Here is a 15,030-nt window from a genome sequence, read left to right as displayed (position 1 = left end):
GAACTAAGATCCTAAAAGTGGGAGGTAGGAGATAAACTGAAGCAGAAATAAAAATAAAAATACAGTATAAGCAAAATAAAACTAAAAGTAGAGAAGTTTGCCTCTGGGAGCAAGATGGAAGTAGAAATAGATAAAAAGCACTGTTTCTTGAATCTGTTGTGTTATAAGCCTTTAGCTCTAAATGGCATGTTCATTACAGCATGTAATAGTTTGATAATAAATAAAATTAAATGTTAAAGTAAATAATTCACAGTATATATCATGCCAAATTAATCCAATAATGTGTCTTTTCCTATGAACCCCACATTGTTTTCTTCTTTGTCTTGAGTTAATGGGGTACCTCCCAAGCAGAAAGTAGGGTTAGCCATGAAGCTTCCCAATGGGGCAGGAACAGAAGAAGTACCTATTCACGTGTGCGACCCAGTCACATTTAGCCATAGAGTTGTCTCCCCATATGCTGGAAAACCTATGAGGTAGGCACTTTTTGAGGCACCTCTACTTTGTTCTTGATACCTATGCATTTGACTCAGAGAAGGTTTGGAGCTTTGAGTATGGCACCCACATAATCAACTTTAAGGAAAGTTTGGATTGTATTTTCTTTGGAAGTGGAAACTTCCTTAAACATAGTCTTTTAGACGCCACAGATCCCATTCCATCCACTTTCTTGAGAAACATATGTTGATTTTGGGAAGCAGTAAATGCTTGCATTTTTAAACTCTGAATTCTATCGCACTAATATTTATTAGATGGTTCCATAAACAAATTAGTAAATAAAGTAACAAATTAATGACTGATTTTTTTCCCTGCCACAGGAACAAAACAAGACTTTGGTACTTAGTTCATGTGGACTCCAAAACTGATGAGGCTGCAGACTCTTCCCCAATCACTTATTCATGGCAAAGGGATCTGACAAGGCAGAAAAGCAAACAGTCCATCCAGAGTTCAAATTATTCCTGAACAGGATGAAGGTTTTTGGTTAATTTAGTTTCTAAGTGAAGCTGCCATCCAAAATTTCATCAGTGTGAAGAAAATCTAATAGGTCAAACATTTCAATCTCACATTCACAGATGCAACAAGATAATCCACACCGCCCATCACCCCGTGCATTTTTATGGTATCTCTCTCTGAAGTCCTTGATGAGAAATTATAGATCCCTGCCTCAGAGAGAGGGAGCTTGAACCATTCTATTGTCAAGTTAAGTGTCCCATTTGAAGGAAAATTTGAAAATAGAAACATTTTGTTCTATTTAAACTGAGTTAAAAAATACTAGGACTTCCTGCATTGGAGAGGCAACCAAGGGATAATGAAGACAGTGCTGGAGTGCTGGGCTTGGAGTCCTAAGATGGGAGGTCCAATCTGGTGTCTTTGTTACTATACCTTGTTCAGTTTCTGATTTCAAATCTATAAAGCATAACAGTAATCATGACTCAAAGATTGGTTATGAATATTATTGAAGTGTGCAATCAGCAGACTATCCATTCACCAAGTGTATTTTTTGGAATCTACAAAGTAGCAGGCACTGGACTGCATACTGCAGTTTTTGTGTTGCTTAGGAGAGGGGCTGTGAAGGGACAGTATCTGTGACAGTGCCTGGAGTACAGAATAGGGTAGTTCTCCAGCATTCTTTTACTCACGAGTATTACTGGTGGAAGAGAAATGAATTTCTCCAGGCACAGAGATTGCTTTATGCAGGAGTATTACAATAGAAGAAAATTATCATTGTATTTCTTATATTTTGTATTCAGAATCCTCATAGATCACACAGAAAGGGTTTGAATGAACAGAGAGCACAATGAAAGCAGGAAGGTAAGACAGGGTGAGAGAAAAGGTTTGAGTGGAAGTGGGATGATGAGAGCAGGGTTCTAAATTTAACCTACTTCCACTTACAAACCCATCTGGAAAGGAAGAAATAAACCTACATAAAGGAGGAAGGAAACACACACAGTGCGTCAATAGTCATTTTTAGTCCTGGATTAGCCATGACTACATATGGCAAGTAGGCTACTGTCCATGTACAGACTGAAAACACCCAGGAATGTGGATCTGTGCTCGCTCAACACCTTGAATCTCACATCCCTGTGCAGAAATATGCCAGAGCATTTATTTTCTTTTACTTTTCTTTCTTTCTTTCTTTCTTTCTTTCTTTCTTTCTTTCTTTCTTTCTTTCTTTCTTTCTTTCTTTCTTTCTTTCTTTCTTTCTTTATTTCTCTCTCTCTCTCTCTTTCTTTCTTTCTTCTTTCCTTTTTTTATTTTTATTTTTTTGATACAGAGTTTCGCTCTTGTTGCCCAGGCTGGAGTGCAATGGCCTGATCTCGGCTCTCTACAATCTCCACCTCCCAGATTCAAGCGATTCTCCTGTATTAGCCTCCTGAGTAGTAGGGATTACAGTTACATGCCATGACGCCTGGTTAATTTTTGTATTTTTAGGAGAGACGGGGTTTCATCATACTGGTCAGGCCAGTCTTGAACTCCTGACATCAGGTGATCCACCTGCCTCGGCCTCCCAAAGTGCTGGGATTACAGGCATGAGCCGCCTCACCCGGACTCCATTTTCATTTTCTAAAATTGTTCTTCCCTAGGTCCCTGCCTTTGCATTCTGCTTGCTGACTTGACACTTAGGACTGGCCATCAGGTAGTTTCATTAATAAAATATTTTCATTTCAGATTGGCAGTTATAGTCTTAGCCAAAGAAATAACTATTGAAAGAAATCTTGGTCAATGATGGCGGAAAGCTGGGAGTGACATGGTTGGCCTTGCTGATTGTTCCTCAAATGTGAATTACATAAATTGGTCAGAAGCCTAGAGAGTCTCTGATTGACTGATTGTTCGATTGATGAGATAAAGCCACTTAACCTGAAATCTATCCTGCTAACAATATTTTATGTTCACAGTAGCATATTGTCAACTATAGGCACGATGACGCACAGCAGATCTCTAGAATTTATTCATCTTGTCTACCTCTAACTTTACACCCATTGAACAACCGCCCATTTCTCACTTTTCTCATCCCCTCACAACCACCATTCCATTTTAATAAGTTTGACATTTTTGACAAGATTAGCAAAAGTTACATAGGGTCTGCAGATTACAGGGGTCAGTTAAATGTGTAATGTGTCAATGTTAATTCCCTGATTTTGATGGTTGGATTATGAGTATGTAGGAGAAAGTCTTTGTAAGAAATTACACTAAACAATTTGAAGTGATGAAGCATCAAGATAAGCCAAAGAACATTATTTGTACTGTACTTGCAGCTTTTTAGTAAGTTCCAGATTGCTTCAAAACTTCAACATATATTAAAAGTATAAATTTTTATTTAATTTGATATAATTTATATTTTGTATTATAATGTTAATAGATAATCTTTTGTAAGTATATTGCGATAGCATATTATTGAATGTTAAGTTTTGATTTATTCTATTTAATTTAAATTTTAATGTGGTTATGTTCAAATGTGTACTCTTTTAATATAATTACATTTTATTTTTGATTCATAGATAATAATAAGAAAAGTTTGAATACTGATAAAAATAGATACAAAAGTATTTTAAGAAGAGAAAAACTAATAGTTAAAATTAAATAGGAATTCTTAAGATCATTTTGATTAAATTTTTAGGAAATTTGAAACAATAAAAATTAGCAGATTTCCATTAAGTGGATATTACATTTAATTTATACACCTACAGGATATTACACATTCTTTACTTAATAAAGATCTCATTACTGACCAAAACTATGAGACTATAACAGAGAATTACTCATAAGGCTGGCCTTCCCATTGTAAGATAAAGAAAATTACACTTAAATTGAACAAGAAAGACAAAAACACTTTGAACTTTGCTATTGTGACGAATGATGGTTCTGGAAAATGTTCATCACAGCTGTGTGAGATTATAAGAAGGTTTCTAGGAAAAGAAATCTAATTTTGACATTAGTTAGTATGTAATAAAAAATTATATTAGAAGATTATGAGAGAAAGTAGTATTTTTTAGGATTCTACTGACACTTTCATATATTTATTATACCTTAATTTTAATTTTTATTAAAAATAAAATTTTATTATTTTATACATAATAATTGTATATATTTGTGGAGTATGTGTGATATATTGATGTATGCATATGATGTGGGATAATGAAATCAGGGTATTTAGGATCTCCAGAACCTGGAATAGTTATCATTTCTTTGTAATAGGAACATTTCAAATCTTCATGTCTAGCTATTTTGAAATATAAAACATATTGTTGTTAATTTTACAAGAAAAGTTTTTCAGATTAGAAAGTAAGTGGATTTTATATACTAAATTTAAAGACAAAGTATTTTGTTATTACTCTTACATGTTTCACAATAAATCTTTAATATCAACTTTCATGAATGAAGATTTTATGATTGGCAACACTTAAATATTTATACCCAATAAAGTACCCATGGGATTCCAAGAACAGAAAAAAATGGATCACAAACAGGTAATATTACTCAACCAAGAGAAGCACTTACCCAGAACTTTGAATAATTCAAAGAAAAATAATATTTAGTGGTACATAACAAGGGTAACATGGCACTGATGGTCCAATATTTATTGAGAACAATTTCAAATTCTCAAGTTCAGTAGAATTCTAAAAACTAATGTCAGAATGGCTAAATCTATAAGATGGGGAGTAGTGGGAGAGGGAAAAAAAAATGAAACAATGATCCCTCTCTAACATGAAGTATTTAAAATGAAAGTAATAATTGAACAGATGTTAATGTGAACAATAAATCGCTTATACAATTGAAAAAGTATTTTCAGTTCAAACATTCTTGGTAAAGAAAAAGGAGTGCAACTCAGAATTCCCGCCAAAATTCCAGAGCATTCTTTGAGCTTTTTACTGATACATACTTTAAATTTTTTATTAGAAAACATAGCCTCAACTGTGCTAATAATGATAATATTATTTAGAGCAATCAAAAGATAAGATATACTGTTTTCTGGATCTTTCTAAACTGTTTTCATAAAGCATCTAATGTTTTTCCTAGATGCACAATGAAATGCTAAGGAATTAGAATGAACTAACATGATAAATGAGAAGAACAAGAGACATTAGGCTGGTTGAGAGAATATCTGCTAGTAGAGTTGTAGTTCTTTGAGGAGGCAGATGTGTGTCTGGAGAAGACGAGTGAGGGAGGCCAGGAGACTGCAGGATGCTGGGGGCTGCGGACAAGTGAGACTGTATCTTTGCCTGCTAAGAAGAGCTCCCACATACCCCACATTTACTGTATTAAACACTGGGGATTCCTGTGATTGAGAAAGTGAAGACCTGCTTGTGGAGGGTTTTTCAGCAGAGAAGTGACATCATCTAACCTAGTTCAAAGGATTCCTGTGTAGACCAGCGCTACACACTGAGCATACTGAGTGTATTAGACAGAAGGCTCCATCCTTCAATATCCAGGATGACATGGTTTTGTTGCACCAACTCCATATTCTCTATCTCAGAATTCCTTGTAAGAGAAAACAAATGAAACCAAACAAAAGCATCCAGATAAAGCCAATTAATGAAGCCATTGTCTTTTCTTCTTAGTCTTCTCCCCGTCTTCTTCATTTTACTATTTACTGTCCTCTTCTTTTCTTAACACCTGAACACCATGCTAACTCCAGAGAGATTAGAAAAAAGGCTTTTAAATGGCAGAGACATCTGGTGTGAGGCTCAAAAAAGGAAACGAATGTCAATAGCAAGTGAAACTAGGAGAAAAAATAATAATTTTGGGAAAGAAGGTGTCGGCTCAGAAACGGGAGCTCTCAGAGCACTCAGAGTAACTGGAGTGAAGAGATTGGAGTGAGGCAATGCAAAAGTGAAAGAGACACATTTATGAAAGCTGGATTATAAAGGGGTTCCACTGCACACTGAGGAGTTCCTTTCCGCCAGCACTGCCCCAACCCACTAATTCCAAGGCATCTGATGTTTTTGAGAAGACAATTGATAGGATTTGAACTATTTTCTCAAAGAACTAACTGGCACTGGTGTAAAGATAGGGTGGACAGTGGGAAGATGAGACTGAGTTTAGGCTACGGAAGGGCAAGTCTGTGTGCTAGAAGCCACACACCCCCATAGTCCATTTCATATGCATTTACTCAGCAAGGGCTCTGTGTGCCCAGGGTCTGCAGCTTCAAGCTGAAGGCGCGCCAGCCTGTTTACCTGGTTTTCTCAAAGAAAAACTTACTATAGAGGACCCTGAAAACAACATTGATGAGGAAGCTGAGTTTGGAAAGCATCCAGGCTTGGATGGCTCTGCATCGATCTGTGACCTACAGGCTCGGTGACTTTGGACAAGTCACTTAAACTCTCCATGTCTCATGTGGGAACAACAAAACCCGCCTTCAACAATTATCTGCAAAAACTAAACAACGCGGCTGAGTGCGGTGGCTCACGCCTGATGTACCCCCAGGAGGGTGGATCACCTGACGTCAGGAGTTCAAGGTCAGCCTGGCCAACACGGAGAAACCCCGTCTCTACTAAAAACACAAAAATTAGCTGGGCATGGTGGCGTCTGCCTGTAATTCCAACTACTCGGGAGTTTGAGGCAGGAGAATCGCTTGAACCCGGTAGGCTGAGGTTGCAGTGAGCCGAGATTGCATCACTGCACTCCAGCCTGGCGACAGAGCGAGACTCCGTCTCCAAAACAAACAAACAAACAACAAAACTAAACAGTGCATGGCTGTCCTGTGCCCTGTGTCACGCACAGTCCGTGTGGGATACAGAGGAGCTCCTTTTAGCCTGCAAAGAAGTAGATTCTTACCTGCCTTGTAAAATGTATTTTAAATGTTTCCTCTGCTGGAAATTTTCCCTGCACTCTCCATCCTCAGGCAGGGGAGTCACTTTCATTTGGATGCTTCTAAGAATGACATTCGTAATCCCTGTGCCTTGCTCTGCCTTCCCTATCAAGTTTATTTTTTCAGGTGTCATAGAACTGTAATCCACAGGGTGGCGCTATTTGTTGAATGACTTGTTCAGTTAAGAAATTCTTTCAAACCCATGTTACATACTTCCTATTTCTTCCTACTGTTTTAACTTTGGATGCTTTTCTTTCTCCCTCTCTGCCCTGCAGTCCCCTCATCCTTCCTCGTAACCACTTTCCCTCCCCTTCGCTTTCTCTATCTCTCTGTTCTGTTTCCACTCCTCTCAAAGGTATGATACAATAAAATGAGACAGTGTGTCAGAAAGATCTTAAACAATGGGTAGTAATTGGTATGAAATTGCTTTACTCCATAGAATAACTCCCTATTATGTGTGATTAATCAACAACATATGGCTGCTGGAAGAATGCAGTTCCTGCCAAAAGATTCTTTGATTTAGCTGAAACATAAACAAAGTACACAGTGTTTATTTGCATAATAAAGAGCTAGTTAGGGTGAGATAAAATATGCATCTATTAAAAAATGCTGCCCTGAGACTCCCAGTTAACCAGACACTGGCCTAATGATAATGGAGGAGAGAAACAGGGTTAAATGCTGTGTGGGGCCCTTCCACAGCCCCTCTCCTGCTGATTAGAGCTGGATTTCTCTCTGTTGACTGCAGAAGCCCAGTGGCCTGGAAAGCTGTAATGGTTAATACTGAGTGTCAACTTGACTGGATTGAAGGATGCAAAGTATTGTTCCTGGGTGTGTCTGTGAGGGTGTTGCTAATGGAGATTAACATTTGAGTCAGTGGACTGGGGGAGGCAGACCCACCCTCAGTTTGGGTGGGCACCATCTGATCAGCTGTCAGTGCAGCTAGGATAAAAGCAGGCAGAGGAACGCAGAAGGATACATGGAAGGGCATGGATGCTTCCTGGCCTCGAACATGGAACTAACTCCAGTTCTTCAGCTTTTAGACTCTTGGAACTTCACCAGCGGTTTGCCAGGGGCTTTGGCCACAGACTGAAGGCTGCATTGTCGGCTTCCCTACTTTTGAGGTTTTGGGACTTGGACTGACTTTCTTATTCTTCAGCTTACAGATGGCCTATTGTGGCACTTCACCTTGCAATCAGGTGAGTCAATATTCCTTAATAAACTCCTTTTCATATATACATCTACCCTAGTAGTCCTGTCCCTCTAGTGAACCCTGACTAATACAGAAGCCCTCAGGAAAGGAGGACATTCTGTTCCACCAGGGCAGGGAACAGGGAATTGTGCTTTTTAAACTATGGCACCCAAAGAGGAACCTCCCACAAATAAAATTCTTCAGCTGTTCTAAGGAGTTGGATATTTAATAAAGTTCAGCTATGCAAAAGGTCAGCATGGGGCTAGTCTCATGCAAGGGGAAGAAAAAAGATAAGCATCTCCTTTTTTTTTTAATTTTTTTCTTTCTTTCTTTCTTTTTTTTTTTTTTTTTGAGACAGAGTCTCACTCTTGCCCAGGCTGGAGGGCAGTGTCGCAACTGCAAGCTCCGCCTCCCGGGTTCACACCATTCTCCTGCCTCAGCCTCCCGAGTAGCTGGGACTACAGGCGCCCGCCACCAAGCCCGGCTAATTTTTTGTATTTTTAGTAGAGACGGGGTTTCACCGTGTTAGCCAGGATGGTCTCAATCTTCTGACCTCGTGATCCGCCCGCCTCGGCCTCCCAAAGTGCTGGGATTACAGGCGTGAGCCACAGCGCCTGGCCCGATAAGCATCTTCTTAAAGTAGTCTTTTATTACAAAAGCTCTCACTCCACGCCATCCCAGAGCCATTTGAAAGAACTGTGTTGTAGATTGAATATGTTCTTCCAAAATATAAGTTGAAGTACTAATCTCTGGTTCCTGTGATCTCATTTGGAAAAGGAGTCTTTGCTGATGTAATCAAGTTAAAATGAGGTCATACTGGATTAGGGTGGACCCTAATACATTGACTAATCCTTATAAAAGGATAGTTGGGGCCGGGCGCGGTGGCTCAAGCCTGTAATCCCAGCACTTTGGGAGGCCGAGACGGGCGAATCACGAGGTCAGGAGATCGAGACCATCCTGGCTAACACGGTGAAACCCCGTCTCTACTAAAAAATACACAAAAACTAGCCGGGCGAGGTGGCGGGCGCCTGTAGTCCCAGCTACTCGGGAGGCTGAGGCAGGAGAATGGCGTGAACCCGGGAGGCAGAGCTTGCAGTGAGCTGAGATCATGCCACCGCACTCCAGCCCGGGCGACAGAGCGAGAGAGCGAGACTCCGTCTCAAAAAAAAAAAAAAAAAAAAAAAAAAGATAGTTGGATACAGAGGAGACACAGACACAGAGGGAAGATAAAAGCAGAGACTGGAGTCTGTAAAATGCATTTATAAGCCAAGGAATGACAAAAATACCAGCAACCACCAGAGGATACAAGTGAAGAATGGAATAGATTTTCCTTCAGAGTCTCCAGGAGAAACCAATCCTGCCAACATCTTTATTTCAGCCTCCTAGACTCCAAAACTATGAGAGAAAATGTTCTTTCTTCTCTAAGCCGCCTAGTTTGTGGTGCTTTGTTAGGGCCATCCTGGGAAACTCAGGTAAAGATAACTCAGGACATTCATCTTAATTTAGAAAATGTTTTTTGCTGGCTGTACAATTTTAATGGAATTATGAATATTTTCAAATGGATACTTGGAGAAGCCTTCATGTTTATGTAATACCAACACTTATTTGATAGTGAATTTGGATGAGAGGTTACATCCACTCAGCAACCCACATTTTGTAGGTTTTGCATGTTTCAGACACTGTGCTATCAACTGAAGAGAAAGCAGTGAAAAGTCTATTTTTATAAAGTTATAGTTTTACCAGGTTTTATGTAATTGCAGCAAAACGTGATGAATGCCATTCTCAGGGATGAAAAAAAGTGGGGGAGAGAGCTCTGGGGACACACATCACTTTGATTCAAGGAAGGCCTCTCTGATAAATAGACTCGTAAAACTCAAGATGAGCTCCTGCGTTCAGGCCAGAGCCTTGGTGACATCCAGCTGGATCCGAGTTCCAGTGCTCCAGGGCAGACCTCTGAGCACGGTGTTCCTGCATAGCTGAATTCCACCTCAACATGCCACATTCCAAAGGAGAGCAAGCTGCTTTGATTCTAGCCTCTGTCCTGTTTCCAGTTTCTCAGTGAGGGACTGGAGCCCTGGCCCAAATCCCAGATTGTTGATTAGGGCCTCATTGAACTTGTACCACTTTTGTGGTTTTCTGTGTGCCTTTTGCACAAGAATGGATGCCAGTTCCTAGATACCTCATGCTGTGTTCACCCAGCTGATCTAAATAAACCCACAGCCTGCTCCCAGCCATGCTGATATACACCATAAATAATTTCTACTGTGTATGTGTGTGTGTATGTGTATGTGTTTAAAAGAGAGAAAATACAGAAAGATTTGCAGGGAGATGCTGAGACTACTGTAGTTTTGAGACACTGTATCTAATGTACCCTGCTACACATCTATTCATCCTGCCTCTGTCTTAGCATCTGCCTGTTTTCTATACAGAAGAAAATCTAGTATCATGTTCTTGATGGCTCACTCTCTTCAACTACTTGCTGTTAACAAAGGAGCCACCCTTTTGCAAACCACAGCAGGACAATTATAAGTCTAAGTCTGCACTCTGCCTTAGCCCCTTGCTTGTTTCTACCCTAGAACTCTTCAACTCAAGAAATGAACATTGTTGTGTTTTCTAATTGGTCAAGTGAGAATTATTCAAATTGTCTTTAATTTCTCTCCTTTTATCACCCATATTTGATCCTTTAAAATATTTTGTTAATTTTGTTTCAGAATATACTTAAAATCTGCCCTTTTCTGTTTATGTTTTCTACCAAAATCCTTATGTAAACCATCCTGTTCTCTTTGACTATTGTAATATGCTCTTAAAAAATTATGAGTTGTGCCCGGGTGCGGTGGCTCATGCCTGCAATCCCAGAACTTTGGGAGGCCGAAGTGGGTGGATCACCAGGTCAGGAGATCGAGACCATCCTGTCGAGACCATCCTGGCTAACACGGTGAAACCCTGTCTCTACTGAAAATACAAAAAAAAAGTTAGCTGGGCATGGTGGTGGTCAACTGTAGTCCCAGCTACTCGGGAGGCTGAGGCAGGAGAATGGTGTGAACCTGGGAGGCGGAGCTTGCAGTGAGCGGAGATCGCACCACTGCCCTCCAGCCTGGGTGACAGAGAGAGACTCTGTCTCAAAAAAAAAAAAAAAAAAAAAAAAAATTAGGGGTTGTATGTTTGCCCTCCTCTAATACTTTTGCAAATGGCAGTTAAAATTATCCTCTTAAAAGTAAATCAAATTAGGCTATTCTCATATAAAACATTTTGCTAACTTTACATGACTATCCATGTAATTTAGGGCAAGTTATTTCTTGCCTCTGTGCCTCAGTTTACATGTCTGTAAAAGAGTATGGTAGTAGTCATCCTATATGATAGTTGTGACAAATAAGTTAAAAAATGTAAAGTGGTTCAGGCACAGAGTAAAATTCAGTAAATGTTAATTTTAATTATCTTTACAATTATCATTATTATCAATATTATGATATTTATAATCAAATCAAACCTTGAATCGTGGCCCTCCTCAACCTATCTCCTATCTGTTTGTGCCTTGTCATCACATACACTGCCTCATGAAGTTCCAAACACCAATACTTCCTTAACCTCCTTTCTACCTCAGGACATTTGCACATACTGGTCTCGCTACTTGGAAGCTTCTCCCGTTATTCTCGTTGCTGACTCTGCAGAGATTATGAGTCAAATATTATCGCCTTAGAGACACCTCCTGACTACCCCATTGAACTCTTAGTCTTAGTTATTTCTTTCATAGAAAAAATTCAATTTGTAATTACAGTTGTTTTAAATTGTTTTTTGTTGGTCATCTTACTACTCACCCTCCCCTAGACTGCAAGCTCCATGAGGATAGGGATCATATTTATCTTGTGCCTCTTGTGCCTCTAACACCTAACTTAGCTCCTAATATTAAGCCAGGCTTAATATTTATGAAATGTCCTCAGTCTGTCTTCCTAAAAAATTCTCACATTACTTCCCACTTGGCAACACTGTACTCTTTATTATTTATTTAGTTATTTTGAGATGGAATCTCACTCTGTCACCCAGGCTGGGGTGCAGTGGCGCAATCTTGGCTCATTTCAACCTCTGCCTTCCAGGTCCAAGCGATTCTCCTGGCTTAGCCTCCCAAGTAGCTGGGATTACGGGTGTGTGCCACTACACCCCAGCTAATTTTTATATTTTTTAGTAGAGAAGGGGATTTCACCATGTTGGCCAGGCTGGTCTCAAACACTGTATGCTTTGGCCTTGTGATTTTCTCACCAATTCCTGAATATACTATTCCAAATCACTCCATGCTGTTTCTCCTACAAGTAACTCCTGTCTTCCATTTCTCTATCTGCTTTCACCCACACCTCATTATGTGGCAGGATGCTTTCTATGTAAATGCCTCATTACTCTGTGACCGTATCTCTTAGTTGTTAGTCTAGTTGTAGGATCTGAAATTATAGTGGTTTTACAAATTGAGTATTAATTGGTTATAGAAGGAAAAATGGAAAAAGAAGAAAATATAGAGAGGGAACAGAGAGGTTGATAGGCAAGATCAAAGAACTTGGAGGTAGCCAACCTGAGGGTGGCTGTGTGGAAGAGAGCACCTGTTCAAGCAGAGCACTGGGGCTCTGACAAGATGCAAGGAAGAAGTTCGACTTTCACTTTCACATCATTCAGGCACGGTTTTGACACTCAGACATTTATCACCTGTTTGGCTTGTCTGCTCGACCCATGTTTTAAAGGCTGGAAGCCTGTTGTACACGTCATGTCTGCCTCTGGCATTGTCTTATGCTGCCACATTTACCAGCTGTAAATGGAGTCCAGCACCATGTGCCTGAGATGACACATTTTTATCTCGTTCTCCTGAGTATTTATGAACTAATGTAAGGAAATCCTTAGAAATGCAGATTTCTGAGTCTTGAAGAAAAACAAAACTACAGAGTCAAAACGCATTTCATTGGCAAGAACTAAGGTTCTTACACAGTCCCTGCTAAGGCTACGGTATCCAGCACTCTTAACTCCTCTACCATGTTCTTTCTAAAACATCCAGGTACAAAAGTTCCTTTGACTGATCAAGCATATTTAGAAATACACAAAACCTTCATTCAAATATTGAAAATAAATAAAAGAATTTTAATAGTACATAAGCATTATGTCTACATGTAAAAGCAGCATTTACTTAGTAAAATATATCCTTCAGTTATTGAGGAAGACTACATTGCATTCCTTTTTCTTCTATTTATGTACCTTTGACAGATAGCAGTCAGGGACCCCAGTTTACAGCATTATGTTTTTGTCTTACAATTCCTCCTCTTCACAAACTCACATGTGATTTAGAAAAAGCTTAGAACTAGGCATGCCATGTACAAGATCAACCAATCCCCAAGACTGTCACAGACTCACGTCACCAGCTAGGCTTCTCCAGCCAGGGAACGTAGAACCTGAGTCACAGGAGGGGTCCCCATAAGAAGTGCTGAGCCTCCTCTCACAGCACCTGTAACAGATGACAAGGGAATAGATCTTAAAATATTATAACAAATAGATGTATGAATTAGAATGCAAAAGAAAAATACATTTTTAAGATGAAATCTATTTCAAACCAAGAAAAAGGGTCATAGTTGGCATGTGCTGCTTCAGGACGCATGGGGACTTCACAGCCCCACAGCCTAAGCCAATGACTCCCCTTTCCCACGTGTTGGGGAGAAACACTAGGAAGCTCCTTCATAGGTTATAGATCCATGAGAATGGTATTTCAACCTCATCTCCCAATCTCTCTTCAGTATTGCCATCCTTCCTTTGTTCCTTCCTTCCTTCTGATTCATTTATTCACCAAATGTATACTGGGCAACTACTTTGTACCAGATGCTGTGCTGTGAATAGGACAAATGACTCCCATTATCTCACAAAACTAGTGGGAAGGAATAAGGTCAATAACTAAACCAGCTACACACACAACACACCACATAATGCGCACACACACTCACACATATTTAGAATCCTGAGTTTGTTTGGCACAGTAATATATGCTAAGATTAAAAATGGTGCTGGGTGCAGTGGCTTACTCCTGTAATCCCAGCACTCTGGGAGGATCACTTGAGCTCAGGAATTTGAGACCAGCCTGGGCAACATAATGAGAGCCTGACTCTACTAAAATAAAAATAAAAATTCACCGCATGTAGTGACATGTACCTATGGTCCCGGCTACTTGGGAGGCTGGGGTAGGAAGATCGCTTGAGCCTAGGATTTCCAGGCTGCAGTGAGCCGCGACTGCACCACTGCACTCCAGCCTGGGTGACAGAATGAGAACCTGTTTCAGGAAAAAAAAAAAAATGATGACAGTGACTGAGGGACTTATGGTATTGAGGTGGGTGGACCGACCAACTGCGGAGTGGGACTCTGAGAAGATGGTACTTGACATGGATTTAAAAGTAAGGACCCCCTAAACAAGATCTGGAGAAAGACCAAGCCTGCCAGGTGGCTTGGAGAATAACAAGCCAAGAACGAAGAAGCAGCAGATAGAAGAAGGCCAGTGCAGCTAGAGAGAGTGAGGTAGGGAAAGGGGAAGAAGAGGGGTCGGAGAGGTAGCAGGGCAGCATCACTAGGTGCCTGGAAGATGACTCTGGACACAAACCACATTAGTAAAATAATAAGAATGATGTACTTAAGACATATTTTATTGTAATATGATACATTACGATTTAGCTCAGAGATGTTCAGCAAATTTCTCAACATCACACAGCACCTACATCCACTGAACTCCAAACTACATCTATGCTCCTAGGAGGATGCTGCCTTCAGGAAGTTGATGACTTCGTCAAAGCCAAAGAGCCATTGATGGAAAACAGGTCATTGCATTTGGGCAGTTTGGCTATGTCCCTTCTGTATGCAACATTTAAAGTCCTGAAAAAAGGCAGTTATTGTCCCAAATGGATATTTTGTTTTAGTTTTGTCTTAAAATACTTTATTTTTGTAGAAGCACTACAGGTAATATATGCTAAGATTTAAAATGTTGCTGGTTGCAGTGGCTTACTCCCTTTCCATGGGTCTGAGCAGG

The 15,030-nt window shown here is 39.9% G+C and overlaps 1 pseudogene; it reads right to left on the bottom strand.

Annotated features, from left to right (window-relative positions):
* LOC111526817 overlaps positions 1-12,743 on the bottom strand; it is an 87,260-nt pseudogene extending 74,517 nt beyond the window's left edge.
* Positions 12,744-15,030: the final 2,287 nt, after the last annotated feature.

This window comes from Piliocolobus tephrosceles, chromosome 7 (assembly GCF_002776525.5).
Source record: "Piliocolobus tephrosceles isolate RC106 chromosome 7, ASM277652v3, whole genome shotgun sequence".
Lineage (NCBI taxonomy): Eukaryota > Metazoa > Chordata > Mammalia > Primates > Cercopithecidae > Piliocolobus > Piliocolobus tephrosceles.
Note: the sequence above shows the minus strand (reverse complement) of the source record. Positions and strands in the feature narration are given on the sequence as shown.